The sequence below is a fragment of the Eurosta solidaginis genome, chromosome 4, assembly GCF_040869045.1.
Source record: "Eurosta solidaginis isolate ZX-2024a chromosome 4, ASM4086904v1, whole genome shotgun sequence".
NCBI classification, from domain to species: Eukaryota; Metazoa; Arthropoda; class Insecta; order Diptera; family Tephritidae; genus Eurosta; species Eurosta solidaginis.
This window is the reverse complement of record NC_090322.1, coordinates 35,423,805-35,446,030: the sequence shown is the minus strand read 5'-3', so window position 1 is coordinate 35,446,030 and position 22,226 is coordinate 35,423,805. Positions and strand designations below refer to the sequence as shown.

Sequence of the window (22,226 nt, the reverse complement as noted above, 5' to 3'; positions counted from 1 at the left end):
TTCGGTCAACGGGATTGCATAACGGCAGTTCTGCTGTTACCTACGCCAGCAGCGTCGTCGCGCAGTCGCAGCTAATGCTGCCGCAGTCAACGCAAGCACCTCCAGTGCTACCACAGTCAACGCGGATTGAGCCGTCGCCAATGCCAACTAGCACACAGTCGAATGCCTCTACGCCATTTATCGAAGCCCCTTGTGTACCTCCGCCCAATTCTAGAAATTTATACAATTTTTGTCAACCCAATGCAATACCTTATGATTTGCGCTATACCTCCGCGCTACATTCAAATAATTTATTTTCAGCTCAGTCGTCAGCCGCTCCGACGTCGACGCCTCAAGTCAGTGGGGCTTGCAATAACGTACAGTATGTACCATATAATTTGAACCCTCCCAAAAAATTGTTAGATTTGCCTGAGTTTAGCGGTAGGGCTGAGGACTGGCCTATGTTTTATGCATCTTTCGTAGAGTCGACGGCGGCATACAGATATAGCAACTTCGAAAATAACCAGCGTCTCCAAAAGTGCCTTAAGGGTGATGCACGTGAAACGTTCAAGTCACTACTCATCCACCCTAACAATGTAAATTGCATTCTAAAACAGTTGAAGTTTAGATTTGGACGACCAGAGCAGCTGGTTCGTAGCCAGTTAGCGCAAGTTAAAGAGATAGCACCAATCTCTGAGAGTATGTTAGGGAAAGTTATATCATTTGCAATGAAGGTAAAAAACATCTGCGCACTTTTGGAATCTGCCGGTGCCGAGCATCATATCGCCAACCCTATGCTACTCGACGAACTTATCGCCAAGTTACCCATGAGCAAACGCATTGAGTGGGGTCGGCATGCAGCCACCATACCTGCTCGAGCCACAATAATACATTTTAGCGACTGGCTAACCTCACTCGCCAATGTCATATGCACCATCAATGATGACTGTCAACTCGCTGCTCGTGAACCTAAACGCCGTACAGTCCTCCATGTAGATGATACTACTCTGCGGAGTTGTCCTATTTGCCAAGGTCAACACAAGCCATCAGAGTGCAAACGCCTCACTGGAGCCACGGTAGCCGATCGATGGACCCTAGTTAAATCTCTACGATTATGTTTTGCCTGCCTAAATGTGGGTCACATCACCAGCAATTGCAGAAGGCGAAAGGTTTGCGGCATCGATGGATGCAGTAGAGCACATCATAAATTACTTCATGAGTCTCGGTCAGAGCGTCCGCCAGCTCCATCAACATCGTCGTCACGAAGCGCCTCCCTTGTTACGTCCAGATCTACTTCGCCACTAAACAATGCTCGGCAGCAGCCGCTTAGCGATAAGGGAGCGACCGTTTTAAGCTGGTCTACCAACTCGCCGAAGGTTAAGTTACTCTACCGCATTCTCCCTGTCACACTGTATGGAAATCAACGCCGCGTGGATACATATGCCTTACTAGATGAAGGTTCATCTATAACGATGATGGAAGACAGCCTCGTAAAGGAGTTAAACCTAGTAGGACGGCCTTACAGTCTGAACGTTCAATGGTTTGGGGGCATTCGGTTCATGAGCCCGCCACCTTAGTCGAATTACAAATAAGCGGTGCTGGTATGAACAAAAAACACAAGCTGCGACAGGTCCATGCCATACGTAATCTAAAGCTGCCAACACAAAGCCTTAGTTGGAGTGACCTGGAAATGGACGACAAGGAAGCAAGTCAACTGCCAGTGCAGCCGCACTCAGGAGCCACACCTCGACTTCTCATCGGGATTGATAACTGCCACTTGGGCATAGGTTCAAAAATCATCACGATGAGGAAACACGGTCCGTTTGTAGCCAAAACAGAACTGGGTTGGGTAGTGTTTGGTCCTGTCAGCAAATCCCCTCCTTCTATAGCTACATGTCTTTTTTTGAAATGTAACCCAGATGAAGTGCTTCATAACATGGTTGCCGATTTTTTCGAGACCGAAAATTTTGGCGTTAGACCATCGTCACCAATCGAAAGCGACGCCGACATCCGCGCACGATCTATCTTGGAGTGGACAACTTGTCGTGTTGGACGAAGATATCAGACGGGACTTATATGGAAGGATGATAATATTCAGTTGCCGAACAGTTACAATATGGCGCTCAAGAGGCTAAAGAGCGTTGAAATGAACTGCGATGCCGAGTTTGCTAAAGCGTATAAAGAAATCATTGATAGCTATATAGGGAAGGGTTACGCACGTAAACTCACTACGTCGGAATCTATCTGGTCATCGCCGCGTACCTGGTACCTGCCCCATTTTGCCGTACCAAATCCGAACAAGCCTGGAAAACTTCGATTCGTGTTCGATGCCGCCGCCCCCGTCAATGGTATCTCCTTGAATAGCTGCTTACTTAAGGGACCGCAGGAGTATAAGCCTTTGCCTTCGATTCTCTTCCGCTTTCGTGAACGAGCGGTGGGCCTGTGTGGCGACATTAAGGAAATGTTTCACCAGATATTAATACGTCCGGAAGATAGGTGTGCCCAGCGCTTTCTGTGGCGCAGTGGTGACTCTGGCCAACCACCCGATATATACGAAATGTGTGTCATTACGTTTGGAGCTGCGTGCTCCCCTTGCGCGGCTCATTATGTTAAGACGCGAAATGCGTTGGAACACGTCGATGACAATCGTTATACGTCACGGGCCGTGACTGCGATCTTGGAAAATCACTATGTGGACGACTTGGTAGATAGTTTCGACTCAGCAAAGGAAGCTATAACCGTTGCAAACCAAGTAAGGGAGATCCACAAGAATGGCGACTTTGAACTCCGTAATTTCACGTCAAACTCGGAGGAAGTGATTGCAGCATTGGGTGGAATGGACGTCGACAAGGCCATCGGATTAAAAGATGGACTGCAGACTGAGAGAGTTCTTGGGTTACATTGGCACTCTACAACGGACTGTTTTAAGTTTGGACTGAAGTTTAACAAAGTAAGCGAGGCGGTAGTGAACGGAGGTAGGTGCCCTACAAAGAGGGAACTTCTCAGTGTGGTTATGTCCATATTCGACCCACTGGGATTTCTAGGTAACTTCGTGATAGGAGCAAAGTTATTGATGCGAGAAGTGTGGAGGCACGAAACACATTGGGATGACTCACTCCCAGCAAACATAGCCGAATAATGGGAAAGATGGCGAAAGCTACTGCCAGCGGTAATGGAGTACGCCTGCCCTCGCTTCTATTTCCGAAATGGTGCGCCGAAATCTCTACAGTTACACGTATTCGTCGACGCTAGCGAAAATGCCTTTGCTGCTGTCACATATTGGAGAACAAGGAATGCGCAAGGGGAGATAGAGGTCACATTCATCTGCGCGAAATCAAAGTGCGCTCCACTAAAAACTTTGACCATACCGCGATTAGAGCTGCAGGCCGCAGTTTTAGGAGCTCGTCTTCAACAAGCTGTGCGAGAAGCACATTCTTTCAAAATCGACCAATGTTTTCTTTGGAGTGATTCGGGAACAGTGATCAAATGGATTCGAAGCAAACATCGTAAATATAAGCCCTTCGTGCAGCATAGAATCGCCGAAATCTTAGCCGCTACTCACGAGTCCGATTGGCGCTGGATAGCCACAGCACAAAACGTGGCCGATGAAGCCACTCGAGCCAATCATAATATCGTGCTTGGTCCTAAGACTCGTTGGGTACAAGGTCCATCATTTCTGCGCGAACAGGAATATGCTTGGCCTACTGAAGATGGAATCTCTGCCGATGTTGTTCATGAAGAAGAATTGCGCCCACAGCATACATTTATCATCGTATGCAAAAATTTCATTGACTTCGATCGGTTCTCTTCATACAATAGGCTACTACGAACTACCGCCTGGGTTGTGCTGTTCGTCAAGATATGCAGCCGAACCCAAAATAAGAATCCGTATGGTCTTACAGCTAACAATCTCGAAGCAGCGAAGCTTCTCCTATGCCGCATCGTTCAGAATGAATGCTTCCCCGAGGAAATCCAACAGATCCAAGATGGAAAAGAGATATCTAGTCAGAGCCCTTTGGTGCAGTTGTCGCCGTATCAGGATGAGAATGGTGTGATACGTGTTCGTGAACGTATAGATGCAGCCAGCTGGCTCCCGATATGTACTAGACGCCCTATAATATTGCCGCCAAAACATGTGCACACGAAACTTATAACGGAGCATTATCACATCCTCATGGGCCATCAAAATACCGAAGCCACCATATGCGCTATTCGCCGAGAGTACTGGGTGCCGCGTCTAAGAACACTTCTACGAAACGTCATCGCTAACTGTAAGGTTTGCCGCCTACGGAAAGCAGCACCAGTCCCGCCATTAATGGGGCCGTTGCCAGTGGATCGACTTACACCCTACGTAAGGCCGTTTACTTACACTGGTATGGATTACTTCGGGCCACTTAACATAACAGTGAGGCGGAGTACAGAAAAGCGGTGGGTAGCACTTTTCACATGCCTAACCACGCGGGCTGTGCATCTGGAGGTAGCTCACGATCTGAGCACTGACTCCTGCATCATCGTAATCAGAAATTTTTTTAATCGTAGGGGCGTCCCTACAAGGTTGAGGTCAGACAATGGGAAAAACTTTGCGAGCGTGTCCAGGGCGAGCTTTCTCGACGTGGTGTAGATTGGGTGTTCAGCTCACCGTATAACCCAGCTGAAGGTGGCGTTTGTGAGAGAGTGGTGCAGTGTGTCAAGCGAGTCCTACATCAAACGCTTAAAGAGGTTGCACCTCGGGAAAATACACTATATAGCTTTCTTGTTGAGGCGGAAAACATCGTCAACTCCCGGCCACTAACGCACTTGCCCATCTCTCCAGACCAAGAACAGCCATTGACGCCGAATGACTTTTTATTGGGGCCGAATAATACTGCGCATACGCCCAGCGTGGACAACGTATCGGCAGGCCCCGTGGCTCTACGACAACAGTGGCGTGTGGCTCGTCAACTCAGAGATCACTTCTGGAAAAGGTGGGTGCTGGAATATCTCCCCACGCTAAAACGTCGAACGAAGTGGTGCCAGTCTACGAAACCGTTGAAAGAAGGAGCGCTAGTGTTCATCTGCGATCCAAATGTGCCAAGAAGAGAGTGGTGTCGTGGCGTGGTGGAGCGAGTGTATCCTTCGAAAGACGGAGTTGTCCGCCAAGTTGATGTACGAACGAACTCTGGGGTGAAGAGAAGAGCTGTAGCCAAGTTGGCCGTTCTGGACGTTGAGTCTGGTGAATAGAGTGATTCACGGGGGCGGGATGTTGCAGAACGCCCTGTGTTCAATAATTTTAGTAGTCAATTTTATGATCTGGTAACCTTGTAATGTAAACTCGCCGCTGTCTGCCAAGTCCCATTTTGTAATATGAAAAACCGCCATTCGTTGGCAAGCAGTCGGATAAGGCACACAGCGGTAAGTAGAAAATTTGTCATTTTGTTTTGTAATGTGATTTTATTAACCTGTAACCTGATTTAGAAATAGACCACCCATCCAGCCATCCAACCTACCATCTAATAAACCAACATCAATTGTTCACAACTGGGTGCGTTAAATTCGCAAGCCTGGGCCAACGACATCAAACTTTTTTTCGCTACAAGCGGTATCCAACAGATGATTTTCTAGGTCACCCTGGTCTACATTTTGGTCGATATCTGGAACCCGCCTTCACATATACAACTACCACCACTCCCTTTTAAAACTCTCTTTAATACCTTTCATTTGATACCCATATCGTACAAACAAAGTCCAGAGTCACCCCTGGTCCACCTTTATGGCGATATCTCGAAACGGCGTCCACCTATGGAACTAAGGATTACTCCCTTTTAAAATACTCATTAACACCTTTCATTTGATACACATATCGTACACACAAATTCTAGAGTCTAACCTGATCCACCTTTATGGCGATATCCCTAAATGGCGTCCACCTATAGAACTATGGCCCACTCCCTCATAAAATACTCTTTAATGCCTTTCATTTGATACACATTCCAGGGTTTCCCTCGGTTCATTTTCTTACATGGTTATTTTCCCTTATGTTGTCACCATAGCTCTCAACTGAGTATGTAATGTTCGGTTACACCCGAACTTAACCTTCCTTACTTGTTAATTTATAATTTATTTAATACAGCTGACCCGGCAAACGTTTTTTTGCCATATAAATAATTTTTGAGTAATTTCTAGTGTATAGATACCAAAAATAGCTTACTTATTGTAAGTGTGTAAGAATGTGGTATATGCGTGAAATAGGCATGGAGCGCTGTGAAAGATGAGGGAATATACAAATAACAAAAGTCCAACATTTTTTTTTTTAAAGTTATTATAATTTATTCCTTATTCTATTTTCACACAGACGGCTTATTGAATAATAAAGGCATTTTTCTACATTAAGACGTTTATTGAGCTCAATCTTCCCTACAAAATTCGAATCTGTAATTATTTCATTAGTAGCTAATCGAATGCCTAATGAAGTCAAAAGCACAATGCAACTCTGTTGGCCGCGTTCCGCTTCTTAGTTTTTGGTGTGTTCAGTGCTTAAAAATGTCATTTGTCAAAGTAAATGTCATTGTCTGCATGGCGGAACGATACAAGGTGGCCGCATCGAACAGCTGATTATAACCTTTTTTATTTGATTTGATACATCAACTACCGGCGCAGTACGATTTTGACAAATGTCCATCGAATTTACAAGTACATGGAATTTTTTTTATGTTTGTAGGTATGTCACCATGCTGCCACCTTGTATCGTTCGGCCATGATTGTCTGTCATATAGCATTGTCATTTTATTCGCTTGACATTTCATCCTTCATACTAATCGAGCAGTTACTTCTGTGGGAAAGCAAAAAATTTACGATTTCATTAGAAGGTGAAATGAGATCATTAAGTTTCTGTGTGAAAACAGTATTAAAATGATATATCATTAATTTATCAATTAAGGCAGTATAACTAACAAACAATATCAATCTCTTAATGCTATAGCGTGAATAATATTTTTTGTTAGTCCATCTTTAGCCAACACAAACAAACTGGATGGTTTACCCACTCGAGAGCATGCCACGTCCGTGTGAAAAACAAAGCCACAAATAGACATCGTTTGACCTTGGGATTTGTTGATAGTCATTGCAAATGCCAATCTAATCGGAAACTGAATACGTTTGAATTTAATTGTCACATCTGTAGTTATAATAGGAATCCGTGGTATTAATATATTTTCACCTCGGAACTTGTCATTTAAAATGCTGGCTTCGATCACGTTTTTCATTCATTTTTGAATGACTAATCGCGTACCGTTGCACAGCCGGGGCGGGTTCAAATTACGAAGCAAGATAATCGCAGATCCAACCTTTAATTGTAAATTATGCGGTGGCATGCCTGGCAAATCCAGTGAGTTCGAAAACTCTGTTGGAAAATTTACTGTTCGCTGTCGTCACAAACAGTATCAATAGATTTATATGATACCAAGTTCCCTGGCAACAAAATTTGTATCTTCACATTTAAATTGTCAACGTCTACATTTTTTGCCGCTAAAATTGCTCTTTCTGCAAGCCACTCATAATTTATGTACTGTGTATGTACATCGGGAAATATTAGTTCAATGAGAGTATCATGCGAATCAACGATTGTGCAGAAATCGGTCTGTAATTTTACGTAGCCAGTTTCATATATAGCAACTTTTCTATCACCGATATCTAAGAGTTGTTTTGAAAATGTTTCAGCGGATGGATCTTGAAGCATTTGAACGCGTATATTTACTTTCAAGTGTACTTTTTCAACATTACGCCACAATGGAGATGATTTTGAGCAAGAGTTGATCTCATCAGCGTATGTTGAACGTGACTGGAAGTGTTTGCATGAAATCACCTGAAAGGACCAACAGAGTTGCGCCAAATAGTTTGTCGTTGTTTTTAATATCTTTCAATGTCCTGTTCAACGCCTCAAGCGAATGTTTGTGTGCCATAGACATTCATCCCAAATGATAATTTTACACTGTTTCAGCACGGTGGCCATGGACGATTGTTTCTTAATGTTGCATACTGCGTCAGGGTTATTCTAAATATTTAGTGGCAGCTTAAATACTGAGTGAGCTGTTCTGCCTCCGTCCAATAAAGTTGCTGCAATGCCCGATGATGCAACGGTCAATGCGATGCCATTATTTGATCGTATTTGAGCAAGAATTAGCGAAATAAGGAATGTTTTGCCAGTTCCACCCGGTGCATCCAAAAAGAAGAACCCACCTTGTCTAGCTGAAACTTTGTTCATAATGCGATCATAAATGGTTCTTTATTCCTCATTCATTAGTGGGAAATTGCGGGCAACAATCGCTGCTATTTCTACCGTGCTATACTGCAGTTCACGATTCATTTCAGTATTCATTAAATCAGATGCAGTTCGATTTGGCGAATTCATACCGAAATGACTGAGTGGTAAGTTGGCAGTGACAATGCAAAGATCCTCAATAGCAATTAATGCTTCATTGTACATTGCGTCGCTGAATGTTATGGTTAGATCGTGACACCGTGTACGATGTTGATGCAATATATCATCAGTCATTGAATCTTTGTGATTATGCCACAATATCTGTGCTCGGGCTGGGAAACATGTAGTCAACACTATAGCGAATAGTAAACAAATTTGTATTGCTGTACAGTTCAATGCAGTTTCAGCAAGCATACGTTCCCACTGGTTGTCGTCTTCGAGCAAGCCGAGTGCACGGCATGCATCTTTATACGTTGGATAGTGTTGCCCATTCACTTTACGTATATCTTTAAATGATAATGGGCCAGTAACATTAACCAACAACAGTCGAAGATAAAAGCACTCAGTTTGTCTTGGATTGACTGTAAATAATCTCCCCAAGCCGTTTGATTTAAATAAATTGTGACATGCAACAACTGGTTAGCCTTGCTTGCGGGGCATCCATTTTTTTGTTTGAGTCCATGTGAAATAGCGTGGTACTTGTGAATAGAGTAATATTCGTGCAAAGGCACCAAAATCATCCGCACAATTACACAATTCAAAAAATTCAGTGAGTATAGTTTTAGGTGGATTTATTGCACGATCAATCACTGTCTCGTTCGTGAAAAATACACGCTGACCGTTTTCGAGATTGACGGCTAACTGAACAACTGCTGGATCCCGTTCATGAATTGGAAACCAAATATACGCCAAGCTGCTTCATTGGAGCTGATGTACCGACCAATTTGGTAGAGCGTTATTTCATCGTTTTTATTCACTGGAGGAGCATTCACATTAGTATTTTATTCACATTATTATTTTAAACACAGCCCCGCAACAAGAGTATCACTCGTTAATCTAAGCAGAGTGGACCTACTAAATCTGACGGACGGATCTAGGGGACACTGTAGTTTACGATATCACCTAATTAAGTTAAATCTATCCGATACACAAATCGGTCACTTCTGTGAGTTGGGGGGATGAAACGCCCCGATTGCGTCGTTCATGCAAGGCGTAGCTCTTAGTTCCACTATGCTATGTAGTAAAAAGTCTGAAGAGGTACTTAAATACATTAAAAGCCTCTACATACAGTAATGGAATGACAGGGCAAGTACAATAGATCTAAAATAGTTCATAGTTCATCGAGGCCTACTAATAATAATAATAATAATCCAAGTTTCAAGAATGAAAAATGACATTGAAGAAGACACCTCACCGGAATCGGTTTGTTTGCAAAACAAATTTGACAAGGGATGACGGAAAATCTTTCCAATATACATTACAAAATGTTCTTGAAACATCTGACGTTAAGTTTTTTTTTTTTTTTTGCTCATCTAGAATAACCTCAAATTTGTATTATCATATGATATGAGTACCTGCCCACTGTGATATCAGTCTCTCACTCAAGCATATCAGTATACCACTAGAACTTAAAAGCTTATCTGGGACGTTATGTGCCTCATCCATGGGGGACGGTAGGCAAATCCAGGGGTTTGTTGATCTTTTCCCGCGGATGTGGAGCATGAAATTATAGCCAGATGGCTGAGTGGTTACAGGGTGCATATCAAATGGCTGCCCATCTGCATTTGTCCCAGTGTACGCCTTGGGAAGTATAATGTGAAGTTTGCTCCATTAAGATAGAACTTTTTCTCCAAATTTACTACTGCGTCTTAAATAGTATTCGTTTATTTATACTCAAAACTTGTTTCTCTATCTACAGATGTTCGTATTAATCGTTATATATCTGATTATGCTGATTCAGTTTTTGGGCAGTGAAAAGCAAATTTCCCAAGATAATGAAGTCCCAGCTAATAAAACTATTAAAGTATTTTATGATTAAAGATTTAAGAATGAAAAAAGTTTTTTAGAGCTTGATGTATCTCTGTATAAATAGCACTTTGTGAAATAAACGGGCGATAAGCTTAAGTTCTACACAGTAGCAAAGAGCTCGGACGACATTACGCACACATGTACAAAGCAAAAAAGAGCCCAGAAGACAATACTCAGCCATATACACAGCAACAAAGAGCGAGCGCTCATGGCATTAAATTAACTACACACATAGGCATAGAAGAAAACAGAGAATATGAGATGGAAAAGGGAATAAGCAACTAATTGAAAAGGTTGTTCGCTAAAAGGCTAGGCCTTGGGAGAAATACATTGCGGTGCGAAGTTAAAATATCCCTTCCTTGGAGATGAAATCTTTGGCTACATATGCAATCGACCTTTCTGTTATTTCTTTAGCTTTGAAAGGATTCTAAGGATGGGAATGCTCTTGATTTAACTCCTTTGATCACTGTAATTTTTTTCAGGCGAGAGTAATAGCTGTGACTAAGGCAGTGGAAATCGTGGAGAAAAATAGCTTAAACTGCAGCCGCGTCAATTTTTACATTGATCTATATTTGGTGCCTGAGAATATGGGAATATATGGAAATTAAAAAGCGGATGAGCTAGCTACACAAGACGCATACCTCGAAGCTTGTCATGTAGACGTCTCAAACAGATTGGGCGAGTGTTACACATGATATGATCGACCAAGCAGAAAATTCGGACACCAAGCGCGGTCTGCAAAGCGTCGAAGCGTAGAAATGTGAGTATGGTGGCGCTGTTGTAGTTGGTTCAACTCAGTTTCTTATCCGTCGTACCTTTACAGAACGCTAAGATAAGTTGTCTCATAAGCAAGTTGGCAAAACCTTTCGGTAATAAAACCTACAATGATCTTGTCCCAAATGTTGCAATACAATGCCAACATAAAGGACTTACAGTAGACGTGAAAGAATTTTGCACATTGAATCTTGAATTGCTGAAACAGGTAAGTAAAATGGTATAAAGGACTCAGAAACTTGAGTTTTGGGAGAAGTCACAAAATTAAATACCCCATATCAAACCTGCTTCCGATAGACATGCACATACGGTGGTCATGGGCCGAAATCGCACTGAGACTCAGCGACTATGAGGCATATGCTTACTTTACTTCCAGTGGGAAAATTCAGTTCCGAAATGGATTATTATCTATTCGCACGGTATAAAAACCCACACAGACGACTCGAAAATTGACTCAGGTGTGGGGGCTGGTATCTGTTTCCATTCGCTAGAGATATCCACCTCATCCAAACCGCCGTTGTTGTTGTTGTTGTAGCAGTGCTTCGCCGCATCCAGTAGGTGGGACCGATCACAAATTGTCATCAATATCCTCTAACGGGAGTCCTCGGAAACTTGCTGTTTCAACAGGGGTGGACCATAATGAGAGGGTTGTTAGAGACATTGAGGTGTCCAGGTTGGCATACCCCTAGGGAAGGCCAAAAGGGAAACCCGAAATATTTTTTTTATATACAAAGCTCAGCTCAAGTGAAATAAAAAGATGATAAAAAAATTTTAAGGACTACCTTTATATAAATGAACCAAAAAATAGAAGGCAATTCTTCCTTTAATACAGACATATTCTTGTTGAATTTTGACTAAAAAACTTTAACAATAGCTCTTGTAAAAGAATGTTGGGATTTAAAACTATAAACTAAATAAAAAGTAGTTTTCTAAGGCAGGGCGCAGTGCACGAAATAAGCTGTGACCTTAGTTTTTGAGATAATTTTAGTTTTTATTAAATAACTAGAAGGCCCGGCAGACGTTGTCCTGCCCTAAATTTGGCCAATCTGCATACATTTTATAAGCTTTTTCCGTCTGACTCTGCCCTCCCCCCTCTTCACTTTTTGCTAATCCTTTTATTCACTCCTCCCTCCGTCTTTTTCGCTTCATCTATCTCCATCTTCGTCTCATTCTATCTCTTTCTCAATCTCCTTCTCCTTCACTGGTTTCTATTTTCTCTTCTCGCAATTTCTTGTCATTCTTCTGCATCCCTTATTGCCTGTCCCAGAAGGTGGTATGTATTTTATTCCAGTCCCAGTCCCACTCCGAGTCTCAGTCCCAGTCCTAGTCCTAATCCCAGTCCCAGTCCGTCTCTGGATAATATTACTCTGTGCTAAAGCACTCGGCTTTCATTTGATATCCATATTCTATAAACACACTCTAGGGGTACCCGGGTCCACGTTTTAGCCTATATCTCGAGACCCTAGTCACCCAGGGTTTTGAAAATTACGTTCTACAAAAGCACTCATCAACAGCTTTCATTTGATATCCATATTCTATAAACACACTCTAGGGGTACCCGGGTCCACGTTTTGGCCTATATCTCGAGACCCTAGTCACCCAGGGGTATGAAAATTACCCTCTACTAAAGCACTCATCAACAGCTTTCATCTGATATCCATATTCTATAAACACACTCTAGAGGTACCCGGGTCCTCGTTTTGCCCTATATCTCGAGATCGTAGTCACCCAGTCACCTATCCTATATTTCAAGTTAGATCAAACAACACACAGGGTGCAAAACAAATTCAAAATCGGTTCAGTAGTTTAGGAGTCCATTGGCCTCAATTGTGTGACACGTGTTTTTTATAAACTAAGATTAGCACAAACGTGTAAACACATTAAAATTAAGAATTTGTTCGAACAGAAACATATTTTTATTAAAACTGTGCATCTGAATTTTTTTGACACCGTCACTAGTTTCCTTTCTATATAGCTCAACAGTTTTGTTCTATAGCTGCACGAAATAAGCTGTGAGCCACGTATATAAACAAACAATTACTAAAAAACCAAAGCAAGTGCTTTGCCAGAGCTGAGCTCATTTCATTTCGCTGGAATATGCATAAGTTCCTTGAATTTGTTATATGTTTAAAGCTAAATTTGTTTGTTCAACAACTTAAAAAAAAACGATTTTTATACTCAGTCGTAAAACCATCCAGAAATGATGCCGGAAGGGTCCCCAAATGATCTCGAAGAAGTCCTGAAATTATACCGACGGTATCCCCAAAACCACCCAGAAATGATGCCGGAAGGGACCCCAAAAAATCCCGAAAAATTCCCGAAATGACCCCGACGGGATCCCGGACGGATACCGAAAACCATTCAGAAATGATGCCGGTAGGTACCCCAAACTGATCCCAAAATAGTCCCAAAATGACCCCGTCGGGATCCCGAACGGATCCCAAAAACTATCCAGAAATGATGCCGGAGAGGTCCTCAAATGATCCCCTAAGAGTCCCGAAATGATCCCGCGCGGATCCCGGACGGATTCCGAAAACCATCCAGTAACGATGCCGAAAGGGTCCCCAAATAATTCCGTATTAGTAGAGAAAAAGTCCCGAAATGACCAAGAGGGGATCCCCGACGGATACCGAAATCCATCCAGAAATGATGCTGGAAGGGACGCCAAATGATCCCGTATTAGTCGAGAAAAAGTCCCGAAATGTCCAAGACGGTATCTCGGACGAACCCCGGAAACTATGCAGAAATGATCCCGATATAGTGCCGAAATTACCCCGTCGAGATCCCCGATGGATCCCGGAAACTATGCAGAAATGATGCCGGAAAGGTCTTCAAATGATCCCCTAATTGTCCCGAAATTACCCTGACGGGATCCCGGACGGATAAAGAAATCCATCCAGAAATGATGCCGAAAGGGTCCCCAAATGATCCCGTATTAGTCGAGAAAAAGTTCCGAAATGACCCCGACGGTATCTCGGACGAACCCCGGAAACTATGCAGAAATGATCCCGAAATGACCCCGTCGAGATCCCCGACGGATCCTGGAAACTATGCAGAAATGATGCCGGAAAAGTCTTCAAATGATCTCCTAATAGTCCCGAAATGATCCCCGACGAATCCCGGAAGCTATGCAGAAATGATGCCGGAAAGGTCTTCAAATGATCCCCTAATAGTCCCGAAATGATCCCCAACGGATCCCGGAAACCATCCAGAAATGATGCCGGAAGGGACCCCAAATGATCCCGAAAAAGTCGCGAAATGACCCCGACGGGATCCCGGACGGATCCCGCAAACCATCCAGAAATGATGGCGGAAGGGACCCAAAATAACCCCGAAAAAGTTCCGTAATGATCCCGGAAACCATCATGAATTTATCTCTTAAAGTTACGCAAATGATCCCGAAAATATCCCGACTGGATGTCGAACGGACTCCGAAACCCATCCAGAAATGTTACCGGAAAGGTCCCTAAATGTTCGCGAAAAAGTCTCGAAATGATCCCGGAATAGTCCCGAAAATATCCCAAAATAACCCCGACGGGATACCGGAAGGATCCCGAAAACTATACAGAAATGATCTCGGAAGGGTCCAAAATTATCCCGAAATAGTACCGAGAAAGTCCCGAAATGACCCCGGCGGGATCCCTGACGCATCCCGAAAACCATCCAAAAATGATCCCGGAAGGGTCTCGATATGACCCCAACGGGATTACAAATAAGGCGAATCTAATTGCAGAACCATTTTAATAAGGCAGCAGGCGCGTTGGGGCGAATGAAGAGTTACAAAGAAACATACAGGTAAAGCTAATAAAAGCGTGCTAATAACAAGTAAGGAAGGTTAAGTTCGGGTGTAACCGAACATGACATACTCAGTTGAGAGCTATGTGACAACATAAGGGAAAATAACCATGTAGGAAAATGAACCTAGGGAAACCCTGGAATGTGTTTGTATGACATGAGTATCAAATGAAAGGCATTAAAGAGTATTTTATGAGGAAGTGGGCCATAGTTCTATAGGTGGACGCCATTTAGGGATATCGCCATAAAGGTGGATCAGGTTTGACTCTAGAATTTGTTTGTACGATATGGGTATCAAATGAAAGGTGTTAATGAGTATTTTAAAAGGGAGTAATCCTTAGTTCCATAGGTGGACGCCGTTTCGAGATATCTCCACAAAGGTGGACCAGGGGTGACTCTAGAATGCGTTTGTACAATATGGGTATCAAACGAAAGGTGTTAATGAGTATTTTAAAAGGGAGTGGGCCTTAGTTCTATAGGTGGTCGCCTTTTCGAGATATCGCCATAAAGGTGGACCAGGGGTGACTCTAGAATATGTTTGTACGATATGGGTCTCAAATTAAATGTATTAATGAGAGTTTTAAAAGGGAGTGGTGGTAGTTGTATATGTGAAGGCGTTTTCCATATATCTACCAAAATGTGGACCAGGGTGACCCAGAACATCATCTGTTGGATACCGCTAATTTATTTATATATGTAATACCTGCAAAGATTTCACGGGTTTTTTATTTCGCCCTGCAGAACTTTTTCATTTTCTTCTACTTAATATGGTAGGTGTCACAACCATTTTACAAAGTTTTTTCCAAGGTTATATTTCGCGTCAATAAACCAATCCAATTACCATGTTTCATCCCTTTTTTCGTATTTGGTGTAGAATTATGGCATTTTTTTCATTTTTCGTAATTTTCGATATCGAAAAAGTGGGCGTGGTCATAGTCGGATTTCGTTCATTTTTTATACCAAGATAAAGTGCGTTCACATAAGTACGTGAACTAAGTTCATTAAAGATATGTCGATTTTTGCTGTAGTTATCGTGTTAACGGCCATGCGGAAGGACAGACGGACGACCGTGTATAAAAACTGGGCGTGGCTTCAACCGATTTCGCCCATTTTCACAGAAAACAGTTAACGTCATAAAATCTATGCCCCTACCAAATTTCAAAAGGATTGGTAAATTTTTGTTCGACTTATGGCATTAAAAGTATCCTAGACAAATTAAATGAAAAAGGGCGGAGCCACGGCCGTTTTGAAATTTTCTTTTATTTTTGTATTTTGTTGCACCATATCATTACTGGAGTTGAATGTTGACATAATTTACTTATATACTGTAAAGATATTAAATTTTTTTGTTAAAATTTTACTTTAAAAAAGATTTTTTTTTTAAAAGTGGGCGTGGTCCTTCTCCGATTTTGCTAATTTTTATTAAGCGTATATATAGTAATACGGGTAACGTTCCTGCCAAATTGCATCATGATATCTTCAACGACTGCCAAATTACAGCTTGCAAAAGTTTTAAATTACCTTCTTTTAAAAGTGTGCGGTGCCACGCCCACTGTCCAAAATTTTACTAATTTTCAATTCTGCGTCATAAGTTCAACTCACCTACCAAATTTCATCGCTTTATCTGTCTTTGGTAATGAATTATTGCACTTTTTCGGTTTTTCGAAATTTTCGATATCGAAAAAGTGGGCGTGGTTATAGTCCGATATCGTTAATTTTAAATAGCGATCTGAGATGAGTGCTCAGGAACCTACATACCAAATTTCATCAAGATACCTCAAAATTTACTCAAGTTATCGTGTTAACGGACGGACGGACGGACATGGCTCAATCAAATTTTTTTCGTTCCTGATGATTTTGATATATGGAAGTCTATATCTATCTTGATTCCTTTATACCTGTACAACCAACCGTTATGCAATCATAGCTATCGAAACGATCCTTTCTGTGGTGTAAAATCCATTGGCTGTCGCAGTATCGTAGGAGAGCTTTTACACTTCTGCTAATGCAATCACAGGCTCTAATAAATATAGTGAAGATACCGCTAAATAAAAGAAACCCTACGCACTCAACTCTTTCTGCTGCATGTACCACTGACCACTCACGACTACAGGCGTTGTTATAAAGCCTGAGGCTTAGCGTTTAATACCTGAGAGGGTATGCTGCAAAGACCTTGTACTATATGGGATATGAGCAAACTCCTAAAAAGTATTTTGAAAAATGTCAGTGCATTTTTTGATTCCGGAGAGTGCTCGTCACTATTCTAGCTAAGGTCAGTTAGCAAAGTCCAGTTTCGATACCCATTTGTGAGCCTAATCGCTGCTTCCTCGTAGGCTGGCCTATATTATGTTCCTTTAAACGAAGAACTTGAGTGGCATATTCCCTGTCGGCTATAGATGTGAAGGAAAGCAAGAAATTTATAGAGAGAAGTCAAAGGTTTCATATCTGCTGTTCAGCCAACGGCTTTCGCGGTATCTTAATCCAAGAGCTTCTTCTGCGGTTAAACTTTGATATTCGTGAGGAAATTGCGGTAAGGGCATAGTGACGTTATTACACCAAATCATGTTCTGCTAATAGGTGATAATGTCGTGAGCAATTTCTATGAAGCAGCCTTTGGAGTATACATTCTGAGAGCTAGAAAATTCACAGAATACTAAACATTTTCAAAGTTTGTCTTTCAAACGTGGCAGAGTCTTTAATATGGCCTGATACCTGAACAGAACATACTGTTAGTCGGCTGTGCTCCAATGAGGATGAGCTGAGCTCACCATGTCTAGGACATCTCCATGTCAAGCCTACAAATGTTTTCAGCCGATAGAAATATAAACGGCAAAAACATTAAAGCAGCTGGAATACTCCCATGTTGAATATGAACGTAAAATAAAATCCACTATAAGTATAATTTCACCTTCTCAATTTTATTTAGTACATATTTTTTTAATAGCATATGAATTGAACATTAATTCTGACAGCTGCGACAGATGCCAGTCCCTGTAAGTGTTGTTGTGTTATGGTAGTCCATCCAAAGTGAAAGAAATTGCACTAATATGACCAAGTTTCTTGCTGTCTCCGCGAAAATCTGTTTAAAATAAGTGTGAGAATTTTTGAAGAGCAAGCAGCGTACAGGTTTTGTTACAAGTTCCGCGGTCTCTGTGATATTCGGATATTTTTCCAGGCACCCTTTATAATAAATGTTTTGCTGATGTCTCTCTAATATAACAAATTTCACCCCTCCATTTTTCTTTCCTTATTCTTCTATCTCTCCTTGCCTTTCTTTTCCTTCACCACTCCTTCTCTTCCTACATCTTGTACTTTCTGTTCTCCTTCTTCCACTCGTACTTCATCTTCTCGTTCTTCCTTTTTTCTTCTCTCTCTTTTCCATCTCTTTCGTTTTATACTCATGTGAGCATAGCTCACAGAGTATATTAATTTCGTTCGCATAACTGTATCCCGTAACGGCATAAACTAATCGAGATAGATATAGACTTCTATATATCAAAATGATCCGGGCGAGAAAAGAACTTTATTTAGCCATGTCCTTCCGTCCATCCGTCCGTCTGTCTGCCTGTCTGTCCGAACTTGGCACTCATCTCCGTATCTTTATTCTTATCCTTATCCTTTGCCCTTACCTTATCCGTATACCTATCCTTCTTTTTATTTTTATTCTTATCTTTATCCTTATCCGTATCTTTATCCACAGTACTTCTCTCCAGTTTTCTCATAACTCAGCTGAGCTGATTGGCGTCAACATCTGTACAAAATCTTCCCAGCTACAAACAGATGATGTTAGCGTTAGTGAGGCTAAATGTGATCAACGGAAATACGAGCTGTACCCCACCTATGGCTACCAGGTAGTTCTTTCCAACCATTCGATACGCTAAAATCTAGACGCAATATGCGACTTCTTGTCAGGGCAAGTAGCGAGGAGGTTCGCCCTCCCAGTATAAACGGTTCCCCCAAGTCGAGGATCACGTTAGCTTCAACATGTTGTTGTGTTGTTGTTATATTAACGATAAAGGTTTTGGGGAGTTTTATCGATGTTGATCCTTGACTGGATATATATCCGCTACGTGCCGATAACAGGCAACATTAAGATACTATCCCGAACATCTCGGAAATGATTTATACATATAACCACATTAAACCTTCTAGACCATCCCGCCACACCCAGAGCTAGTTTGTGTTAACTTTATTTTGCATAATCACCCTGTCTACATGAGGCTTCAAAATATTTCACAGGCTGAGCAAAAGCTCCTCCGATGAAACTAATTTGTAGCCTCTAGACGCAAGATACGAGGAAGCTCCTTTACAGCAGTAGAAGGTCATCAGTGGCGTCCTTTTTTCACATTTCTTTGAATAGCGGCCCAACCTACCCCACTCCGATGCAGTTTACGCTCACTGCCTGTGAATAGGTTAAACCAGAGGAACCACGATATGACGAATAGACTATTTCTATAGAGCTTATAAGACTATGAAAAAGCATCCTAGTAAGTCTGAGAGAGCGCCCGGCAAGAGTTAGGCTACATTTCTAAGTTTGGCAATCGATAAAAGGCGATGCCGTCAGTCGCTCTTTAGGAATCTTATACTCAAATATTTGTAAACGTCTAGCCACGCGCTCAAATATTTTTGATATTTCCTTTTTGGTTTTGTGCAACGGGAGTTAACTATACTTCTTAAACGATCTCGTAAGAGATTTGTAATTTCCCGATTCGGATTATACTTGCGCTTTCCAAAGGTAAGTTTTGGTCATGTTCACTGTCCTCAAGTCAAGAAGGTGAAATCAAACTTACAGCTTGTTTGCCTGATTACATATCCGATTTCTGTCTTGTACATATGTAAGCCCTGCATGGTAGCATTCATCCTCATAAGCACTTACTGTCACTAAGAGGTGCATTTCCAATACAAAGAATCCATGCGCCGTAACTTCAATACGTTGTAGTTGTAGTTGTGAAGAGAATTGATGCAAAACAAGATAATATCTGGCCGTAGAGCTCGCAGAATTCAATATCTGCATCCTACTTACGAGACAAGCAACATTACGACCCTAAAAGTATGCAATAAATTTTAAGAAAAAAATTTACTTTCAATTAGACTCACCAATTAATTACACTTATTGCACCAATAGCAAAGCATATAAATAATGACGACACGTGGTATTGTAGCCAAGGGTCCAGCAATATAATAAAGGCGCCGTATGAAGAACCCATCCAAACTAAGAAGCGTCCAATAAATGTTAAAGCTTATGTCAAACAGAAAAGTGAGCACAATGCAAAAGAGCGACCAACCACCAAAATAATTAAGTAACTGAAAAGCATTATAAATCAGAGCATAAATATCTTTAATAGCGAACAAGTACTCCACTGAGTCGAATTTGGCATAATCTATGTCCAACAGCTGCTGTTGCAGCGCCACACGGTAGGCTACAACTTAACGTAGCTTCGCACACAAGCACTCCAAATAATGTTGCATTGTACGCACATAAACTATTAACTGTATGATACGTACACGCATTAAGAGGGACCAAAGACCATTCCAAAAGTAACCAACATAGTTCAACCATAAAGAAGTGATCATGAAGAGTATGAGTCCAAGCAGTGAAAGCGCCCCAAGGTATGCTATGATATAATGCAATTGCTTAATTAGTACAAATTTACGCACATCCGTACGCAAACGCAGTTTCAAGGACATTTCAATCTCTTCGAGTAGTAGAAGAAAGTTAGCGTGTTGGCTGCGCCTGCATAACGCTTCCATGAGAATCAAGAAATTTGTTAATACTTGTAGATGAAAGAGCGTAACGGAAGTCAGCCACGTAAGCAGCAAGTTTGTTAATGGATCATGCGTGTATAGTCCATGTACGTAAAACATAGCCACCATTAATGCTATGAGCGTTATGTAGATACGTTGGATCAAGTGGGATGTGCTTTTGTTGTAGCAAACGCCTGAAGGCTTTTGACACCACGCTTGTTTGTGATATCTCTTTAATTGGGTGGGACACTCGTATTGCCATTGATTTAAGGAAATGCCAAAAAATATGCAGCAGCGCTGCGAAGCGCGGAATTCGTTTGTCATTCTAACTGCGTAGACACTTTTTGTCCTTATTACGGTGTATCGTGAACTTAGAAAAAGTTCTACGTATGCAAGTATGTGCCAAAAGATGTGTTTAGGACATTATCTTCATCTTTTTTGTGATAAAAAATGAATAATGTTTGCCATGCAACTATTAGGATGAGACACAAAAAAAATCAGATAAAGGTGGTTTCGAGATACACGATATATGTATGCATGAACGTTGAAAATAGATAGAAAGGTGTTGTGATAATGAAGCACTGTCTATCAATCCGAACAAAACTGTCATAGTGACTTTTACCCGGAAAAGGAACTATCCATGCCATAACCATCCCTGGGTGGCACCAAAATCTGAGCAAAGCTTTCTTTGCCCACCCCAGCGGGTTAGGGAGCTTAGAATATACACGCGGTAGGTATGCCTGTCGTAAGAGGCGACTGAAATACCAAATTGATTCAAGGGATTGCCAGCGCGATATATAGCTTCTCCAACCCAATTGTCAACCTCACCTACCCGTGGCGAATCCTTTTTCATTAACAACCGAGGCTCTGGCGACCTCGAACTCCTGATGGATCTAGGGATTGGGAGGGCGGAATGGCCTAGAAGGTCTCCCGAGATCGTCGGGCTATTAACTTTATGGTGCTTGTTACCGGAACGTGCCGGATCTGCATCCGGCAAAGGATCATCAACATCGATAACACTCCCCAAGGCCTTCGAGGAGTGTCCTTATTGCTACAACCACCACAATAACAAGAGCTTTCTTTGCCTATAGTAGACTCTATGACAAAACATAGGAGCTATCTCCCAAATTGGTATTCGTACATTTAATACTGGCCGAATACCACGCAAACAACAGCAATAACAAAATGAAGCCAACTGTATGGACTAGTTTGTATTGGCAAGAACGATGACAACGTCCCCCACATAGTACCTTTGTGGCAATATCTCCCTTCCCTATTATAATAGAGAAAGAGGCAATACTTGCTGCATTAAGATTTCAAAATAACTCTAAGCTGAAGAGTAGAAAAATGACGGGTCATAGGTAAGTAATGAGAAAATTTATTGCAACTACGTGATGTTCGGAATTTTGAGCGGTCCATTGTGGACAGAACTATTTGGGTGAAAGGGAATCCATATACTGACCCTGACTTATAGGTCTGTTTCACAGAAGGGTTCAAATTTATTGACGAAAAAACGAGAGCTGGCATCTATGGGTCGAACTTTTGAAATGGTTACAAATAGGATGCTACCCCGCTACTTTTGAGGCACTTAGTGCCTTAGCCAAATCCATGCAGAAGAAGTAAGCGGTAAAGAATATCTACAATGTGGCTTATACTCGTGGAGTATCCT

General features: G+C 41.9%; 1 pseudogene; it reads right to left on the bottom strand.

Annotated features, from left to right (window-relative positions):
- Window positions 1-8,239: 8,239 nt before the first annotated feature.
- Window positions 8,240-20,881, bottom strand: LOC137248455 (putative gustatory receptor 39b; annotated as a pseudogene).
- Between the last annotated feature and the right edge of the window lie 1,345 nt (window positions 20,882-22,226).